Source organism: Rhinopithecus bieti, unplaced genomic scaffold (assembly GCF_001698545.2).
Source record: "Rhinopithecus bieti isolate Rb0 unplaced genomic scaffold, ASM169854v2 scaffold_21703, whole genome shotgun sequence".
NCBI classification, from domain to species: Eukaryota; Metazoa; Chordata; class Mammalia; order Primates; family Cercopithecidae; genus Rhinopithecus; species Rhinopithecus bieti.
The window spans coordinates 2,371,839-2,392,865 of record NW_016812332.1 but is presented as its reverse complement, the minus strand read 5'-3'; the positions used below and the strand labels follow the sequence as shown (position 1 = coordinate 2,392,865).

The 21,027-nt window shown below is 40.1% G+C and overlaps 1 protein-coding gene across 1 annotated transcript in view; it reads left to right on the top strand.

The window, feature by feature from the left end:
* Positions 1-9,622: 9,622 nt before the first annotated feature.
* Positions 9,623-21,027, top strand: part of AKAP6 (A-kinase anchoring protein 6) — a 642,313-nt gene continuing 630,908 nt past the window's right edge. The window contains 1 exon segment of the mRNA XM_017895900.1: positions 9,623-9,788. The gene's annotated coding sequence lies outside the window, so the exon portion shown is untranslated.

Here is a 21,027-nt window from a genome sequence, read left to right as displayed (position 1 = left end):
AAACTCCATCAGGCAAGGGGTGCGGTGTCTTGGTCACTGCTGAACCTCTGGTGCCTAGAACATTGCCTGGCATATAAATAAGGGCTCAGTAAATACTTATTAAATAAAGGAATTAATATAAATTAAAAGCATTCAGTGAACTACTTTCGAATTATATTTATATGGTTCTTGAGTCAACTTGACTGATGCCTCCACAAACACAATGTCTACCAGCTTAGCTTAATGCCTTGTAATGATGGGATCAATACATGTTTAGTGAAGGGGTACAGGTAGAGTAAAAAGTTCCAAAAACCACAGTACACTGGTTAGAAACAGTAAATCCTTTGGCATTAAACTTCAGCAACAGACTTATTTTTTGTTTTTGATGCTCTCTTCTTTTTATTTAAGCATGCTTTTTTTATTGTGATATAGTTCATAATGGTGAGATGCACAGATCTCAAGTATATAGTTGATGTGTTTTGACAAATGAATATACCATCACCCACATGTAACCTACATTCTGATCAAGATATAGAGCTTTAAATCATTTCAGAAAGTTCCTCTGTACCATTTTCTAGTCAGTTCACTTCCCCCTCCCCTTTAAGCAATTGCTGTTCTGTTTTCTATCATTGCTAGAGTAGCTTTGCTTGTTCTTAAACTTTATATTAATAGAAGCACACAATATATACTCTTTCACTTTTGGCTTCTTTTGTGAAATATGTCTGTGAAATTCATTAACGTTGTACATACCACTAATGTGTTTCTTCTTATTGCTGAGTAATATTCCCTTCTATCAATATATCATAATTTATTCATTCTCCTGTTGATGGACATTTGGATTGTTTCCAGATTGGGACTGTTACAAATAAAGCAAGTGTAAATGTTCATCTATGGATCTTTGTGGACATATGTCTTAATTTATCCTGGACAAATATGTAGAGGTAGGATTGCTGGGTCACAATGTAAGTAAGGGTATGTTTATCTTTTTAATTTTATTTTTTATTTATTTATTTTTGAGACGGAGTCTCCCTCTGTCGCCCAGGCTGAAGTGCAGTGGCGCGATCTCGGCTTACTGCAAGGTCCGCCTCCCGGGTTCACGCCATTCTCCTGCCTCAGTCTCCGAGTAGCTGGGACTAAAGGCGCCCGCCACCACGCCCGGCTAATTTTTTTGTATTTTTAGTAGAGAGGGGGTTTCACCGTGTTAGCCAGGATGGTCTCGAGCTCCTGTCCTCGTGATCCGCCGGCCTCGTCCTCCCAAAGTACTGGGATTACAGGCGTGAGCCACCGCACCTGGTTGTGTATGTTTATCTTTATAAAACCATGCCAAATAGTTCTTCAAAAGAAGTACTATTTTGCACTCCAACCAACAATGTATGAGAGTTCTAGTTATTCCATATAATTGCCAATATTTGGTATTATCAGTCTTTTAAATTTTAGCCATTCCAGGAGGTGTTGTATTCATTGCACTAACTAGCAGTTTCCTGATGATTAATGACGTTTTCATTTTCTTACTAACCATTTGTATATTTTTTGATGAAGTGTCTGTTTAAGACTTTCGCCCATATTTTCTTTGGGTTCTTCTTCTTTTTATTGTTGAGTTATGAGAGTTCCTGATTTATTCTTGATACAGTTCCTTTTTCTGATATTTGATTATGATTGTTTTCTCCAAGTCTCTGGCTTGCCTTTTTTATTTTTTATTTTTTTAGTGGTATCTTTTAATGAGCAGAGTTTGAAATTTTGGTGAAGTCCAATTTATTAAGTTTTGAATGGTTTCTGCTTTCTGCGTCTTAGAAATCTTTGCTAAGGCCAATGTTGCAAAATTATTTTCCTATGTTTTCTTTTAAAATTTCCATCCCAAATTAATTTTTGTGCACTTACAAAAAATATAACAGTTTTTATCTACCTTTGTAGAAGCTCTCAGAAATGCTGGGACTCTATGTAAGTCTCCTGGGATCCTGTAATGAAAACTATTTTATTAAAACAAAAGTTTATTGCCTAAAGTAAAAGTGATTTTGATTGATGAAACATGCATTTAAATAATTAAATTATTATTTAGTCACTTTATTCAAAAACTGAACACTAAGACAATTCTGAGTCATTTCTATTAATGGAGACTAACATGGGCACAGATGATGTGTCTTGGATAATTTCATTACTGTTGTTTATAGTTGCAGGGTTTTTCCTTTGTTTTTATTTATTGACAATTATATTGCCTTTCATTTCATGTGTAAGCATCAGTAATTTAAAGAAGGTAGCCCGGAAACATTTTGGAAGGTGGTCTGACACTGAATTTTTTCCCTTCATAACCTAGAACACATAGACTTGACTGAAGATTTTCCTTTTTATTGTGTTCTATGTATTGACTGAATTTCAAATCAGTACATAAAAATTTTCCTTGTTAAAGCTATACAGTATTTGGTTATCTTTAATGTTAAATTAAATCACAGAATAATAGAAAAAGGTTGAGATTAGGATTCTGAGGATCCTTAGTTTGAACGTTGTCTTTCCCCTAACCTGCTTTTATTACCAGTATGAATTTAAGCAAGGTACCTAATTCTTTTTTTTTTTTTTTTTTTGACACAGAGTCTCGCCCAGTTGCCCAGGCTGGAGTGCAGTGGCGCAATCTTGGCTCACTGTAAGTTCTGCCTCCCAGGTTCTTGCCATTCTCCTGCCTCAGCCTCCCGAGTAACTGGGACTACAGGTGCCCTCCACCATGTCCGGCTAATTTTTTGTATTTTTAGTAGAGATGGGGTTTCACCGTGTTAGCCAGGATGGCCTCCATCTCCTGACCTTGTGATCCGCCGGCCTCGTCCTCCCAAAGTGCTGGGATTACAGGTGTGAGTCACCGTGCCCGGCCGCAAGGTACATAATTCTTTTGAGCATCAGTTTCCTCAGCTGTAGAATGGGTAATAGTTAGGTCAGAATTGTTGCAAATACTAAATGCAATCTTGTATGTAAAACACCTGTCAAGTATTTGTTGTTTAATAAATATTACACCCTTCCACCACATTTTCTAACTCTTGAGTTATTACCTCCAGGAAAGAATAAATATAATGATACATAAATTCCAGGAATTGAATTTTTCTCTATCAGCCTATACAGTGTTCCTCAGACTAGGATCTAGAACCTCTTGAAATCTTCAGACAGATTCTTAAGGGTTAGAGGATTCTCCAGAGGATTTTAGAAATAAATAGTTTTTATTGCAATGATCATCTTAAAATATTAAAATAGGCAGGGTCTAAAACATCTGAATATTCACCTTATAACTAAATATTGTCATGAGATTTCAATATGAATCTGCATGGTTTGCCATGCCATCTTACTTAGCTAACAGATTGTCAGTGTGACAGTGTTTGTTACTGGCTCCTATTAGGTGGGCATGTCCTGCTATCTAAATGACAGCAATGGCTAGTGTCTGCCACTATGCTTATGTTGAATTACTTGTAAATGAAGTCAGAATTTCTTTTTCTCAGTGATAATACATACATGAATAATATTTTCAATTACCAAGACTTTAGTTTCTTATGGTTTCAATAAATCAATATTTTGATTTCACATAATGAAAATAACATGATTGACTAATGTACTACTTTGTAGGGGCTAGTAAGAAATGAACAAGGACAGATTGAGTAATGTAAGTGATATATTTGTACCAGGCAAAAGCCAAATGCTTTCAGACACGTTGTACCAATAAAAGTGTAACAGTAATTTGAATATTCTAAAATGAAAACAGGATGGAAATAATAATAAAATTCAATTTATGATTAATTTTGAAATGGTGTAAATGAGTGACTTTTGGTATCTACTAATCACCTTGTGAAATTCTGCCCTCTCAAGCCTCATTCATACGGCAGACGTGGTGCTGAGCCTGTTTGAAAAACCACAAACTGTGTGATACCTGTGTCAGAATTGTTTCACTACAGAAACCTGTCTGCCCTGTTTTGAGAGTGAGAGGGAATTTTTGAGGACACAGACTATCTCCATTAATCTTTTTCTCTTTTGCTAACGATTGTTGCAATATTGGCCAAATAGAGTCCCATGCAGATATAAATAAAACACAGTGAGAAGTCTTGTTTCTTCTTTATCTTCAATGAGCTAACTATAAATTCAAGACCGAAACTTTAAAAATAGCTTTACACTTTGGGAGGCCGAGGTGGGCGGATCACGAGGTCAGGAAATAGACCATCCTGGCTAACATGGTGAAACCCCGTCTCTACTAAAAATACAAAAAAATTAGCCGGGCGTGGTGGCGGGCGCCTGTAGTCTCAGCCACTCAGGAGGCTGAGGCAGGAGAATGGCGTGAACCCGGTAGGTGGAGCTTGCAGTAAGCCCAGATGGCACCACTGCACTCCAGTGTGGGTGACAGAGCGAGACTCTGTCTCAAAAAAAAAAAAAAAAAAAAGCGTTAAAATAGTCTTAATGATTAAAACTAACTGCAGGTAATCTTTCTTATTCCAAATTTCAGCAAAATCTAATTGGATATATATTTAGTGGTGATTTAAATTATACTGTTATACTAACTCCATGCTGCATTAAATGATACAGCTTTAGGCCAGGCGTGGTGGCTCACACCTATAATCCCAGTACTTTGGGAGGCCAAGGCCTCACTTGAGGTCAGGGATTTGAGACCAGTGTGGCCAACATGGTGAAACCCCCTCTCTACTAAAAATACAAAATCAGCCGGGTGTGGAGGTGCATGCCTGTAATCCTGGCTCCCCGGGAGGCTGAGGCATGAGAACTGCTGGAGGCTGGGAGGCGGAGGTTGTGATGAGCCTGGGTGACACATCAAGACTGTCTCCAAAAAAAAAAAAAGGTATGGCTAATATTTTCGTAAACTCAAAGTGGTGATTTAGTTTCAGCCAACTGCATTATCTACTGCAGTACATTAATAAATTAATGCTGTTAATTTGAATTTTATTAATTTGTACTTTCGTGTCAAATTTGCAAATCTGCTTTTGTTTTAGAGCTGTGTAACAGCTATAAGAGAAAGGAGTTTATGCCGTTTTGTGTTTATATTTATTTAAAGAACAATAGAAGGAATTTAAGTAACAATGGAGATCTTGGGAGAATTTTGTGTTTTAAAAGAGGACATATATAAATCACCTGTGAGAAATTGTTTTAGCTCTTTTAACATTACATTGTTCAGTAATGCCATAACTCTAAAATTAAGTTTTCATATTATTTCTGTACACATCTGAGCATTTAAAACAATTTACTTTATTATTATTATTATTTTTACTGACAGTGTTCTCACTGTCACCCAGGCTGCAGTGTAGCAGTTTGATCATACTTCACTGCAGCGTTGAACTCCTGGGCTAAAGCTATCTTCAGCCTCACAAATAGCTAGGACTATAGGAGCATGCCACTGGGCATGATATATATATATATATCCAGTATACAGAGTCCCACACAGATATAAATAAAACACAGTGAGAAGCCTTGTTTCTTCTTTATCTCCAATGGTCTAACTATAAATTCAAGACTGAAACTTTAAAAATAGCTTAAGAATTGTCTTAATAATTAAACTAACTTCAGGTAATCTTCAGGTATATACACCCAGTATATACCTCTCTCTCTCTATATGTAAATATACACCCAGTATATCTCTCTCTATATAGATATATGTACAGATATATAGATATATCGATATATCTATCTTTTTCTGTGTTTGTGGTTATAATTCTTTTCTTTCACAGCTTTTGGAAAGTAATAAAACAATATGTTCTTTCCCCTCAAAAGAATTAGGCAAAAACGACATTCCTGTTGAGTTAAATTGCCCAATTACATACATATGTCGATATATGTATGCCCAATTACATATATCGATATATCTATATCTATATATAAATATATAGATATACTGGGTGTATATATATATAGAGAGGTATATATTGGGTGTATATACCTGAAGATTATAAATATAGATCTATATATAGAAATATATAAATATATATAAACATATATAATATATATAGATATATAGAGATATCTCTCTATGTAGAGAGAGAGATAGGGAGGCTCGGGTCTCACTAAGTTTCCCAGGTGGTCTTGAACACTTGGTCTCAAGGGGTCCTCCCACCTTGGCCTCACAAAACTCTGGGACTTCACCAGGTCTACAACCATTTATAAAGATTTTTTTCCCCCAATGGATTTATCTCCTGCCAACCTTCAAACATTTCTTTTTCTTTTTTGTGCTAAGTCTTTTCCTTCATTTCAGAACGGAAAGAGTTTATAAGTAGTCATCTGGGAATGCAGCCTAACTCTGAAGGCCCATATAGCTTGTAGGGACATCAAGTTCATGACCCTGTAACTCTGATCGTCCTTCTAACTATAGATTCTTCTAACCATGTATCCTTTAATAAACTGATTAGTTGTAAGGTTTTAAAGAGAGAACATGAACGAATTTTGATATTCTTCTTCAAATCATAAAATTGAACATCAATTTACTGCTTCCTAGCTTTGAAGTCACAAAGCAGAAACAGCTTATTGGAAAGATAGAGCATTAGAAGAAATATATCAAAGCACATTTTATTTGTAATTGGCCAATTTAACTCAACAGGAATGTCGTTTTGCCTAATTTTTTTGAGGAGGAAAGAACATAGTGTTTTATTACTTTTCAAAAGCTGGGAAAGAAAAGAATTATAACCACAAACATGGAAAAGATAGGCTTAGCAATAATTCCTGTGGGCTCACCTTTCTGTTCCTTTTTCTGTTTTTGGCTCAGCAATACCAGAAACTCGTATATGATTTCACACTATTTTCTTTTGGTACATCAGAAAATTGGATACCAATTAAAATTTTCTCAATTACTGATTTTAGTAGGTTTCTGCTTCAAAATATTGTTTTCAGGAAGGGGTAAAACGACCAAAGGAAGGAGAAAAAGCAGCAAAACTCCAGTTATTGGTAAATGTGCCATAGTCCTCATTCAAGGTGCCGTTTTAACGCAACACAGGCAAACATTTGCCCTTCACTTACTTCAATATATGAAATACTGTAACCAAATAAATACCAGAGGCTTTGATCTTTGGCTCTCATCTCACAACCCTCAGGGATATGACTTGAACAGTATAATTTTTGCTGTAGTTAAAAATCAGAATATTTAACACTACTAGAGTATTTCTTGACAGTAGGTCTGTCCTGTACGTTTCTATCCTAACAGGGTTAGGATTAGAGTGCCAGGAGGTATAAGGACGTACAAGAATGCTACTCCAGTTCAACTCTAAGGGAACGATGTAATTCCTCAAATTCACCTCTCAGCCTGTTTTTCAGCGTTCCTGTGTTCGGCTGCCAGGGGAGAAAGTAGCGGTCGAGGGAAGACACCTGTGAAGGGGCGTGGCTACTCGCGCGGGCTCCTCCATCCCTGACCCCAGAGACCCCTGCACAGAATGGACGGAGGAGCTGCTGTACTAGAGGGGAGTGGCCGCCCTGTCCAAGGTCTTCAGCTCCCGACCCGACGGGCGCCTATGCACACCGGCCGGAGACAGTCACGCAGATGCCAGTGTAGTCCACGGCAGCTTAAGAACGTGGTGCCGACCGCTCCAGAACTGAGTGGTCGAGTCGTTGCTAGGACTCTCCCAGAGAGTTGAACTCTGGGCTCACTTCGGCAAAGTCTGTTGGCACAAGGCCCCAGTGTCACTGGCGAAATATCGGTGAAAATTTCCATGTTTTGCGGAGGACCCCTGCTCGACCTAGTGACCTAGCGGGCCAACCGCCTCCCCAGCTCCCAGAGAGGCTTCGGAGAGACGCCAAGCGCTCCAGGCCGGGCCGGTCCTCCGCGCTCCACTGCTGCCGCACGGACTGCCAGACTCCCGGCATGCTCCGCGGGCTGAGCTCCGCAGCAAGAGAACTCAAAGCCCCGGGCCTGGGTCCCACGCGGGGCCCCTTACCCAAGGTGCCCCGGGTGCTCATTTGCATGTCCCACCCAACAGGTAAACCTGACAGGTCAGTCGCGGCCGGGTACGGCCTGGCGGTCAGAGCACCAAACGCACGAGCTTGTGATGCAGTTCTATTGCATGAAATTCTCCTAAAGGCCCCGAGAGGAACGGGAAAGTGCGCGGTTCGCTCACCGTAAGCAAAACAGGAGAGAGACTCCCGTGCCTTATAAGGCCTGCGGACAGAGCTGTTTACGTGCTCGCTTCGGCAGCACATATACTAAAATTGGAACGATACAGAGAAGATTAGCATGGCCCCTGCGCAAGGATGACACGCAAATTCGTGAAGCGTTCCATATTTTTGCGTAGTCTGCGAAAGTCATTTCAGTATCTGCTAACTAGCACTAAGGAAATAGTGTGAATCTAAGCAAAAATGGGTGGCACCCAATGACGAAATTGTGGTTTTCAATACAAAAAATTTGTGTAAGGAGATCTATGAAGTGGGAACGGAGCAGAGTCACCCGTGGAATGTCGTCTGCGAATATATCGTTAATACGCATTTTGGAAATGGAGAAAGGTCACCTTGTGCCTTCTTCATTGAACTTTTCATTCTGAAATAGACTTACGGTCTTGTCTCCCCAAACAACACAAACTCCAGAGCCCCAGCTTGTTTGGCTTTTGTTCAATAGAAGACCACCTGGCATATAAATTGTTCAATGACCCCTTAGTAAATCTTTCCTAAACTAATAAATCTCTACTAAAGGAAGGAAACATTAGCGCTCATTTGTGGCGCCTACTTTGTGCCATTCTCCATCATTTTAGACTTGAGTGCTTACACCCTTTTTCTCTTAGACTGCGAGCTGCACAAAGGAAAGGAATGCTACTAAGGACTGGTATTATTGGAGATCAATGTTGGCCTTTGCCTATAGATTCAAGAGCTCCAGGACCCATTTGAATACTGGCCACACAGTAGCAAGGTCCATCTGGATCTGTTTTCACCAGCCTTCTGTTTTCATGTATCCTCTAAGAAGTACTTAGGCCGGTTTACATAAATCGGACAGATTCTGTGATGGGAAATTCGATTAGGAGGAATGTTCATTGCCCAGCCTGAAAGCATATTTTAATCAGTGAAAACAAGTGTTTGGGTGCAGATAGGAGGATCACCTGGGTAACTTAATAGTAACGTGACTGGGCGCCTTGAAGATGGAGGCTGTGGAGGAAGGGAGCCCACCGGGGCGACAGAACCGGTGGGAGGCCCAGACAGCGTCGTAGAAGTCCACTGGGCCAAGTCCGCGAGCAGGAAAATGCAGGTCTAGAGAGATCTTGAACAGGCTCTACAAACACCACCGTGTCTTGTCTGGTAACCTTCGTGAACTGCGGAAAATATGGAACGCTTCACGAATTTGCGTGTCATCCTTGCGCAGGGGCCATGCTAATCTTCTCTGTATCGTTCCAATTTTAGTATATGTGCTGCCGAAGCGAGCACGTAATTGGCTCTGTCCACAGGCCTTATAAGGCACGGGAGTCTCTCACCTGTTTAGTTACGGTGAGCGAATCGCGCGCTTTCCCGTTCATCTTGGGGCCTTTAGGAGAATTTCATGCGATAGAGCCGCATCACAAGCTCGTGCGTTTGGTGCTCTGCCGCCAGGCCGTACCCGGCCGCGACTGACCTGTCAGGTTTACCTGTTGGGTGGGACATGCAAATGAGCACCCGGGGCACTTTGGGTAAGGGGCCCCGCGTGGGACCCAGGCCCGGGGCTTTGAGTTCTCTTGCTGCGGAGCTCAGCCCACGGAGCATGCCGGGAGCTGCCAACGCTGCGGCCGCCTCGGACCGCGCGGCGGGGTCCAGCGCCCAGGCGAGCTGGAGACACCCTGATAACGAGGCTCCTGCTGCACCGAGAGGGCCGGCCCGGGGTCGGCGCGACACCTTTAGAACAGGTCGTTTCACCGTAAACTTCCTCTGACGAGTAATTTTTTTTTTTTTAAAGTAATTAACCTACCATTATCACACCTAGAAAATTAAAGTAATTCCTTCATGGCACCTAATATTCAGTCTACTTTCAAATTTCCTTATTTCAGAAATTCCTTATTACAGTCGAATTGTCATAGAGATCCAAACAAGGTCCCACGTTGTATTCGGTTGCTACGACCCTGGGTCTCTGTTGTCCTCTAATTGCCCTCGCCTCGTTTTTCTTCATGTCATTCATATACTGAGGGATATTTGCCCTGTGGAATGTCACAGATCTTGGGATTTGGCCCATTACTTACGGATGGTGTCGTTTAACTTGTTTCTCTAGCCTCCATGTTTCTTGAAAATTTATAGTTAGGGGTGATGGACTCATTCGATTCTGGGTCAGTTGTGTTGTGTTTTGTTTTGAAGCCCGCACGGCTTCAAACACAGTGGTAGGGTGTGTGCTTACTGCACCTCAGCGAGAGTCGTGTATCCGCTGGCTGTCCCGGCATGAGTGATGCCTACCCCTGACCTGTGGGTGCAGGTGGTCAGCCGTCTGACCCCTCACACTATAAAGTTTCCCAGAAATCTTTCCTTTAATGGTTTTAGGATACACCCATGAACAATATCCAAGTAGAAGGTCTGGTCTGGTGGTTTGCTTGCTTTTTGTTTTGTTTTGAGGACACATTGTAGTTGTACATATTTATGGGGTGCAATTTGATGTTTCGATACATGTCTATGTTGTATAACGATCCAACCAGGGTAGTGTATCCACCACCTCATGCATTTATCCTTTCTCTGTGGTGAGAACATTCAGTAGCCTCTCCTCTAGTTATTTTGTGGTATACAAAATTTTACTGTTAACCGTCTTCACCCTACTGTGCAATAGAACATCAGATTTTTTTCCCTGTTCTTTAATTGTAGCTTTGTACCCATTAACCAATGTTTATAAACAAACATTGTGAGTTTGTGAGTTATAAGTTTACTTGTGAGTTATAAGGATGTAACCCCATGGCCTATGGTGGCTAAGTTCTGCATCCCATGGAAGAGATTGAGAGAATAATAAGATCAGGGAAATAAGTTAGGAAAGAGTGTTGATACCACTTGAGTCTCTGGATCATTTGATCCCATGACCGGGTGCTTTCCATAGTTGTTTGGTTACTTGTTCTAGCAAATTACTCTTCTTAGGTTAGATTAAAGTTGTTTTTGCCAAATGCAAATATGAGATCTTAAACATTTTTGAGTTTAGCATGTCTTCACACTGCACACTTGCAACATTAAAACCCTATTGGCTTCTGCTAAACTCAAAACTATTTAAGATCCCGTATTTGCAGTTTGACAAAAACAACTCTAGTATTAGTACCCGTGGTTAAGTATATATGAATTTCCAATCACTTTTTTTTAGGAGGAAATAGTGTTCTTTTTCAAATCTTTATAGGAAATTTATGAGGTAGGTGGCTATTTAATTAAATAATATTTTGTATGATTTGACTCATTTGAGAAGGATGAATTTTTTTTTGAGATGGGAGCCTCTGTCAACCAGGCTGGAGTGCAGTGGTGCGATCTCGGCTCACTTCAACCTCCACCTCCCAGGTTCAAGTGATTCTCTTGCCTCACCTTCCCAAGTAGCTGGGACTACAGGCCTGTGCTACCATGCCCTGTCTATGTATTTTCAGTTGAGACGGGGTTTCACCATGTTGGCCAGGCTGGTCTGGAACTCCTGACCTCAGGTGATCCATCCGTTTTGGCTTCCCAAGGTGCTGGGATTACAGGCGTGAGCCACCGCGCTCTGGCCCCCCACCCTCACCATGAGCCTTACTTAATAGGAATTATTAACAAATTGGCTTTAAGAAATTTATTTAAAGGATTTTTTCAATGAGACAAATGTTTTATTTTTATATTCTGGAACATTTGAACTCATCAATAAACATAATAATTTTAATTATTTACATTAACTGAAATAAAACAACTACCTTTTCTTTGTGACATGTAAAACTATGGTGCATTTTGCAATCAACGACGTTTTAGATCCAAAGAGATGTATCTTATTTTTTGGAAGAGGAAACTGAGGCTGATATAAGTGTAGTGACCTTCCTGGGCAAGATTGGCCACTGGTCCTACCATCTTCTGATGCCAAATTCATTGCTCTTTTTACTGCACCACTTGTAGTATTACTAGGTCATACTATTTGCAGTAAACTACAAAGAAAAAGATAAAGCCTGCCATTTTACAATTATGTTTCTGAGTTCTGCTCATTTGACTGCAACAACAAAACAGCACACACTATGTAGAAAGCTGACCTTGTTCTTTTTCTTTTTACTCACAGAAAGGGCACATTCAGTGATGTGACAGAATTGAAAGTAAAAAACCACAGGTCATTTCCTCTTCAGGAATTTTGCTCTAATTAAAAAGAAGAAGAAACTCATCCTAAATCCTCACATCCTCTTTAGCAAGGAACAGATGAGTCATTTAGAACCACAGCATCAATGACCAGCGTCACCTGGTGTGAAATTGGTGCACTCCAGGTGGGGAACAAAGGTTATCAACCCGGTCGGCAGGTCGCAATCACAAGAGCTTTTAAAAATACAAGTGACTGAGTCCTCCCCTGGAGATTCTGGCTTTGTTGTTTTTGTTGTTTTTAGACAGGGTCTTCACTATGTTGCTTAGACTGCTCTGGAACTCCTGGGTTCAAGTGATCCTCCTGCCTCAGCCTCTCAAGTAGCTGGGTTTTCAGGTGCACACCACTGTGCCTGGCAAGAGATTCTGATTTAATTGCCAGAGTGTCTGTGAGATACCTTTTTGCATTCTCTCTCTGCTTCTCTCTTTCTCTCCATGCCTCCTGTGAGCTCTCAGCCTTTATGAGATCTTCTTTGGGCTTGTCAGCACCCTTCTTTCTTTTCTCTCTTCTCCTTTCTTTTCCATCAGACACACTACATCAGGTGAAGCTTGTTTCAAGTTCACCACCAGGCCGCTTTCTTTGCTACTGGCTTCCTTTTATGGCCATACTTCCTTCCCTCATAATGCACCCACTGGCTCCCCAAGACTCCTCCTAAATGTCCCACTTACAATTGCAAGGATATTTAAAGGCACACCAGTCTGGGCTTTATTTCTTCAGGGCTCTGCTAACTAACTCCACAAACTAAAATATACTAGAACAGTATTTCTCAAGCTTTCTTAGTGATAGATTCCCAGACCCAACTTCTTACGGTTTCCAGAGGATTGACCTATGCCAATGTATTCAGAGGACCATCTGGCACATCACCCATATGACCTATCTGTGTTGTAATGGCTACTTTTAATGAAATGAGAAAGTCACTCTGCTGAAGCTGATGTGAGATATTTTGGTGCTTGGAGCCCTTTCACAGCAACCAGTTCCCTAATGTGTAGAAGATAAACCTCATGTTCTGTTTTTTTGGTAGGGAAAAAACCATGTCAGAGAGGAACTTCTTAATTTATTGTAATTACTATAAATTTAACTCTATATACACTCATCCTCTTTTCTGAAATAACATTTAAGAAAAACGTTATTTACAAATAGATGTTGTTTGTATGGGAAAAAACTTGTGCCCAGGTAGAAAACTGAATTGTTTGGAAAAAACAAAACCTGATTCCCATTCTATGGAAGCTATTTTACAACTCTGTAGATTGTAAATAACTCATGGCAGTTAATAATTTCTGTTCATAGCTGTGCAAATTCTCTCCTGACTGGAAGTTCAATTGACTTCACCACTGTGGAGGAACCCAGTTTTGCTTCCATTTGCACATTCAACCTTCCTTTATTACACATAATTTTTTTATTTCTCTTTTGAACTAGTTGTGACATCTACTATGTTTCTGCATTGATTCATGATAAATAAAATCTTTAACGTGTTCTTTTTTTATCTGTATGAGAGGCATGATTTTATCCACCTTTTTTAAAAAATTGTGTTTTTAAAAGTTAGAGATCTTCCAATGAGTTGTCTATTGGATTCATCTAACAAAACCAGATATATGTTTTACCAGGCTAGCCTGTGGGCTGCTTAAAGCCCAAACACATTTTTTTCTTGGATGCCAAATCACAATGGAACTTTGGTGACTCCGTTTTTCTAATTTTAATATTTTTTTCTATTAATAAAGTTTGTGGTTTGTCTTTGTTTTGCTTCCAGCCAGTGCTTGCTTCCAGCCAGTGCATCTGCTGTACTGGGTGAAAACAATAATTGGGAATTTTGTGTCATGGTCTAATCATTTAGTAAGCTCTGTGAATGAATTAATATTTATAGAGATCTAGTCTCTGTTGGGTGAGAGACTATAGAGAAACTAGTTTATTAGTCTTGTTTATATGCCTTTTGTCCATTTTGGGCTCAAATCAATTAAGAATATTGTGCCCACCCAGAAGGGGAACAGCTCTTTGATATCTGAATTGGTAATTTTTTTGTGTGTGTTTCTGTGTTTATTCTTGATCCATGAGTGAAATTTTAGAATTAAAGCTATAAACTCTTTGTCTGCATGTTTGTAATTCAGAAAAGTGTTTCCCTCTCATTATATGAATGTGTAATGCTTTCCTAAATCTAGAGGGTGTTAACAACTTAGATTATGAAATCTCCTACATTAAAGGAGTTCAGTTCTGATTGATTTAAGACGAAGGTCCCCAACCCCCAGGCAATGGACTGGTACCCATCTGTGACCTGTTTGGAACCTGGACGCACAGCAGGAAGTGAGCAGAGGGCAGGTGAGCATTGTAACCTGAGCTCTGCCTCCTGGCAGATTGGCAGCTGCATTAGATTCTCATAGGCGTACAAACCCTATTGTGAACTGTGCTTGTGAGGGATCTAGGTTGCACCCTCCTTATGGGAATCTAATGCCTGATGATCTGAGGTGGAACAGTTTCATCCCCAAACCATCTAGCCCACCAACCCCAGGGAAAATTTGTCTTCCAGGAAACCAGTCCCTGGTGCCAAAAAGGTTGGAGACTGCTGGTTGAAAAGATGAATAAATGCTTACATAAGCCTAGTATGCCAGTAACTCCCAGAAAATAATAAATGGAATTTCTAAAAATTTCAATGTGCTAGATTTAAAAAGTATTCCAAAAGCAACCAGCTTAGGAACATTTTAAGAATTCAAATTCACATAATTTAGGCACATCTTTGGTAAACTAGACTGTTGTATTAATTTGGTTTAGTGAAAACAGCTGTGTCTTCTTTGATTTATCAGTGTTGTATATAATACAAGTGTACATTTTTATTGTGCCTGGGTATGTTTTTCTAAGTGTATGCAGGTTTATTGATCAAATAAGCTTACATTACTTCTGCTTAATGCTTGCTTATGAAAAGTGTAAATTTGTGTTTGACCAAGTTGCATACTTGTTTTGGTGAACTTCTTTTTGTTAGTCATTGGTCTGTAGCATGTCAGATGGAAGATAAGTTTCCAAGATCTAGGTAAATTAAAGTCTTGGATCAGTTTTAAATTGGGCTAATGGAAAAATCAGTGCATAACTAGATAATTTCTAAGTAACAATTAAAATATTAGTTATTAAGCATAATTATAGCTTTACTTCTGCTTTTTATGTTTATATGCTATAGACAGGCTATCTGTTTGGGTCATATTAAGTAATGTGTTTATTTTTGCCACTTTAAGGAGTTGTATTAGGGATGTTAGCCACTGTAGAAAGTTGTGTTATGTATATTAAAGCTCTGCTAATCTGATAAAATGCTGGGTTGTGACAGTTCACAGTTATCCAGCCCCCCACTTTTCTCTGCAAAATAGAAGTTACTTTGGTTAACAGTGATAGTTATATGGTTGACTACACTTAGAAACCACTATTTCAAAGAAATATAACTCTGTATGTGCTTCTGCTTTTTTCAAGGAAAACAGTAGTTTTGTCCTAAAGTGGCAGCGTGAAATTTTTCATATTACTTTATTTTCTTTTAATCTTTGTAGTATTTGTAGTGTTGTCTCTTTCATTGCTGATGTTGGTATTTTGCAATTTCTCTCTTATTTTGTTGATCCATCTGGCTAGAAATTTTTCAGTTTTATTACATTTTTTGAAAAACCAGTTTTTGGGTTTTTTGGAAACCCAAAATAGAATTGTACATTTTCTGTTGATTTCTGCTCTTTATTATTTCCTCCCTTTTGTTTACTCTTGGTTTAATTACCTCTTCTTTCCCCAGTTTCTTATGGTAGAAGTTTAGATTGTTAAATGTAGACCTTTTTTTCTTTCCGAATACAAACATTTAAAGCCACACATTTCTTTCTAGGCACTACTTTAGCTGAATCCTACAAATTTTATTGTACTGTGTTTGTAGTTTAAAAAATTTTTCTTTGTCACATGGGTTATTTAGCCAACTTAGTTGATAATGTTCAAATCATGCATATCCTTACCGATTTTCTGTGTATCTTTCATCAGTTATTCAGAGAGGACTGTTTAAATTTCCAGTGTAATTGCAGAGTTCTCAATCTGACCTTTCAGTTCTAACATTTTTTTCTTCATGTATTTTGAAGTTTTCCTGTTACATACATATTTAAGATTGCTGTGTCTTCTTGATGAATTGATTCTGTTATCATTATGAAATGATCCTCAACATTCACAACTACTAAGATTAATCAAATGTATTTTCAATTATTTATAAAAATAGATTTAAAGCAGAAACACAACTTGTATTTTGCCAAATCACATTCCCTTTATCCTGCTCTACTTTTTTTGTGGCAGTTCTTTCCATCACATACTTATTTATTTGCTGGCTTTCTGTCTTCCCCAACTAGAATAATTTCCAAAGAGCAAGACTTCATCTGTTCTGTTTATTGCTGTATTCCAACTGTCTACAATGCCTGCCACAAAGTCTGACCTCAGTACTTTCTGAATGAATTAATGTATAATAAAGTCACACAACAGTAACAATATCTTTCCATGACTCTACCTCACTTACTTCATGGTAAGACAGGCTCTTCTCACGTGGGGGCGATTTCAGAAATAACTTCTACACTGTGGTGTCTTCTCATGCTGCTCTTCAGGAAGCTACTAATGAGATAATTCTTTGTCATTAACTTTTTTTTTTTGAGACAGAGTCTTGCTCTGTTGCTCAGGCTGGAGTGCAGTGGCGTGATGTTGGCTTACTGCAAGCTTTGCCTCCTAGGTTCACGCCATTCTCCTGCCTCAGCCTCCTGAGTAACTGGGACTACAGGCGCCTGCCACCACGCCCGGCTAATTTTTTATTTTATTTTAGTAGAGACAGGGTTTCACCATGTTAGCCAGGATGGTCTCGATCTCCTGACCTCGTGATCCGCCCGCTTCAGCCTCCCAAAGTGCTGGGATTACAGGTGTGAGCCACCACACCCAGCCTGTAATTAACTTTTTAATCTTAGCTAGGTTTAACCTGAATCATTCTAGAACAGTGGGTCTCAGTGACAAACACCCCTGGACTCCTATTATGAGCCTCCACTCACTTCCTCCCCTGGAGGCTGTTCAGGCCCTCATATACGATCGCCTCTATAGGCCAGCCTCACTGCTTCTAGGAATGGCTCTGTATATGCCTGGGTTGTAAAGGTGAGTAGGAGTTAATTTCTCATGCTAGGACCCAAGGTGCGTAAAGCCTTTATATTTCACATCTCTTTATTGATGCTGTGATTTCACTTCCCCCATCAACTCTGTTCATTCACACAGCTCATGAAAGTTTTTGTTTCCCAGGAAGTCTAAGTTTCAAACTACCAAAAAAACTGAGGCTGCCCTGTTGTCATATTTGATAGTGTTAACTGCAAGTAAAACATTTATTAATTAAATCTTCCTGTCCGATTATTTTTAAAGAGTGAAAAAAAATCTCTTTTTAATTTATTGTGTGTTTTGGGTGTCATGGAACGATATTTTGGTCTGATGGTCAGAGTTCTAACCCCAGTCCCAGCTCTTGGACAACCCACATTCTCATGTGAAGTGGGGTTAATAACTACCCTGCTTGCCTTTTAGGATTGACAGAAAGATCTGTGAGAAACGCTTGGGAAAGTGCCTTGTACTTTGCAAAGCATGGCAGGTGTGTAAATTGCTGTTGTTGCAGTGAGAAACTTTCCAATTTTAAGGTTTGTGGTCATTGGATTTTTTAAAATTTATCTTTATTTTAATTTTAACTTTTTTTTTTTTTTTTTGAGATGGAGTGTTGCTCTGTCACTAGGTTGGAGTACAGTGGCACTATCTCGGCTCACTGCAACCTCTGCCTCCCAGGTTCAAGCGATTCTCCTGCCTCAGCCTTCCAAGTAGCTGGGATTACAGGCACATGCTACCACGCCCAGCTAATTTTTGTATTTTTAGTAGAGACGGGGTTTCACTGTGCTGGCCAGGATGGTCTTAATCTCTTGACCTCATGATCTGCCCACCCTGGCCTCCCAAAGTGCTGGGATGACAGACGTGAGCCACCATGCCCGGCCAGGTTTTTATAATTCATTAATTCAAGAACATTTGGGCATTTGCATCAGAGACCTTCACTATATCCTGAAGAGCACTTGCCTACAATTCTTACGCTGAGGAATACAACCCGGTAGTCAGCTGTTATCTTGGAAATTATGACCAGTTAAAAACAACAACAATGGAAAGGAAATGGTGTAACTTTAAGGAAAAGCAAACTTAGGGCCAGTGACCTTCTCCCCCCACCCCCCACCCCACCAAAGCTTAGAATATTAGGTATTATCTGTTTCACATGTTTCTTAATTTTTTTAACACAAAAATTTTGTACATTTGGGTCTTGTTTGTTAAATACATGATGAAAATGAGAGCGGTAAGATCTGCTATCTCTTTGAGGAAATTAAGACTTAAATGTTTTACTACTTGTACCTACTATTAGTTAATTGATCTTTGTTATTGTCTAGGGTGAGTATCAGCAGGCTCAAACTGTGTTCTTAGTCAGCTGTTAAGGTTCCAGTATAATCACCTAGTACTTTGGGGGCAGGGGGAATAACCAACATTCAACTATCCAATAATGCTTCCACTAGAAATGTCCTCATTCTTGTGATAATGTGTAATACTGGTTCATGCTAAGTTTATAAACTTCTTGTTTTCTGTATCCTTCATTGGCTACTCTATCCATAACCCGTAACCACTGAGACCCCCAGCCTTAGTGCTTGCATCCTGCTTCCACTTCAATAATCTTGGGTAAGCTTAGCCACTTGGGATTTGGTATACAGAGTGTGCATATGTGCATCTCTGGTTCAACAGGGGATACACTCCAGTGTGCTCAGTATATCCCTTCTGTGAACTCATACGATCCAGATTCCTGGGTCCCAACACTGGGAACTGTGATTTAGTAGGTCTGGAGAGGAGCCCTGGAATCTGTATTTGAACAGGAACCCAGGGGATTCTGATGCAGGGCTCTGTGGGCTAGCTACCCTTTGTAAATCACTGTGTTCTCCAATTGCTGGCCCAGTTTTTAATATTTGCTTTTTTTTTTTTTTTCTTTTATCTTACATTCAGGGAACCTAAAACTAACTAACCTTCCACAAGTCAATAAAGGTTTCTTTTCCCTGTCACCTTGCCCGGACAAAGTTTTGAAAATTTTGACATCTTCTTCCTCCTCCATTCTGCCTTCCTCCTTTCTTCTCCTGCCTCTTCCTCCTCTCTCATCCAGTTATTCACAAAGTCTACTTGGTTCCTCCTCTCCAGGCTTCATTTACATTACATCTCATTCTCTTGGAGCTCTAAATCCCCATCCACACTGCCTAATACCTGAACTATCCAAAAGTCTTCTAGCTTTAAGGCTGGGCATGGTGGCTCATGTCTGTGGATTCTAGCACTTTGGGAGGTGGAGGTGGGCAGATTGCCTGAGCTCAGGAGTTGGAGACTAGCCTGGGCAGCGTGGTGAAATCCCATCTCTACTAAAATACAAAAAATTAGTCAGGCTTGATGACGCACACTTGTATAATCCCACCTACTCAGGAGGCTGAGGCATAAGAATTGCTTGAACTCGGGAGGCAGGGGTTGCAGTGAGTTGAGAACGCGCCACTGCACTCCAGCCTGGGTGACAGAGTGAGACTGTGTCTCAAAAAAAAAAAAAAAAAAAAAAAAAAAAAACCACCACCGAAACAGAAGTCTTCTAGCTTCTCTCCTCTTCGTGTAATCCCTTTTGTGCATAATTGTCTGTCGTTTGTACAAACACTATTTCACCATGTCACTCATCTATTTAAGAAACAGTAGTGATTCTCTGCCTTCCACATTATAATTTTGTTTTCTATCAACTGCATTCCTCATTACTCCAAAATATTGCCTACCGTCCATTATTTACACACAATTTCTTTACTCTTGCTTTTGATGATATATTCTCAAAATATATTCATTAGAAATTTCAGTGGTCATAGAACTTACTTTGGTAAAGGAGATTTTGCTACATTGACTACATTATTGTAAATCCTTTCCCATAAGCAACGGCTAGAGTTGCTTATGGGAAGGGAAACCAAATGGACTGATGCTGATTAGAGGAGGACCTTACATTCTTCTATTTTGTCACAGAGTTAAACTGCGTTTTGGTGGTTTCCTTAGACTGAATTAGATTTCTTTTGCTCAATGAACTTTGACCTTGAACCTTTTTTTTTTTTTTTTGAGACAGAGTCTCACTCTTGTTGCCCAGGCGGGAGTGCAGTGGCGCGATCTTGGTTCACTGCAACCTTCACCTCCCGGGTTCAAGTGATTCTTCTGCTTCAGCCTCCTGAGTAGCTGGGACTACAGGCAACCGCCACCACACTCAGCTAATTTTTGTATTTTTAGTAGAGACAGGGTTTCACCCTGTTGGCCAGACAGACTTTGAATTTTTTTTCCTCGTTCTGTCGCCTGGGCTGGAGTGCAGTGGCACCATCTCGGTTCACCGCAAGCTCTGCCTCCAGGGTTCACACCATTTTCCTGCCTCAGTCTCCTGAGTAGCTGGAACTACAGGTACCTGCCACCACGCCCAGCTAATTTTTTGTATTTTTAGTAGAGACAGGGTTTCACCATGTTATCCAGGATTTTCTCGATCTCCTGACCTCGTGATCTGCCTGCCTCGGCCTCCCAAAGTGCTGGGATTACAGGCGTGAGCCACTGCGCCTGGCCGCACCTTAAACTTTTTGTTGTTGTTGTTGTTGAGACGGAGTCTCGCTCTGTCGCCCAGGCTGGAGTGCAGTGGCCGGATCTCAGCTCACTGCAAGCTCCGCCTCCCGGGTTTACGCCATTCTCCTGCCTCAGCCTCCCAAGTAGCTGGGACTACAGGTGCCCGCCACCTCGCCCGGCTAGTTTTTTGTATT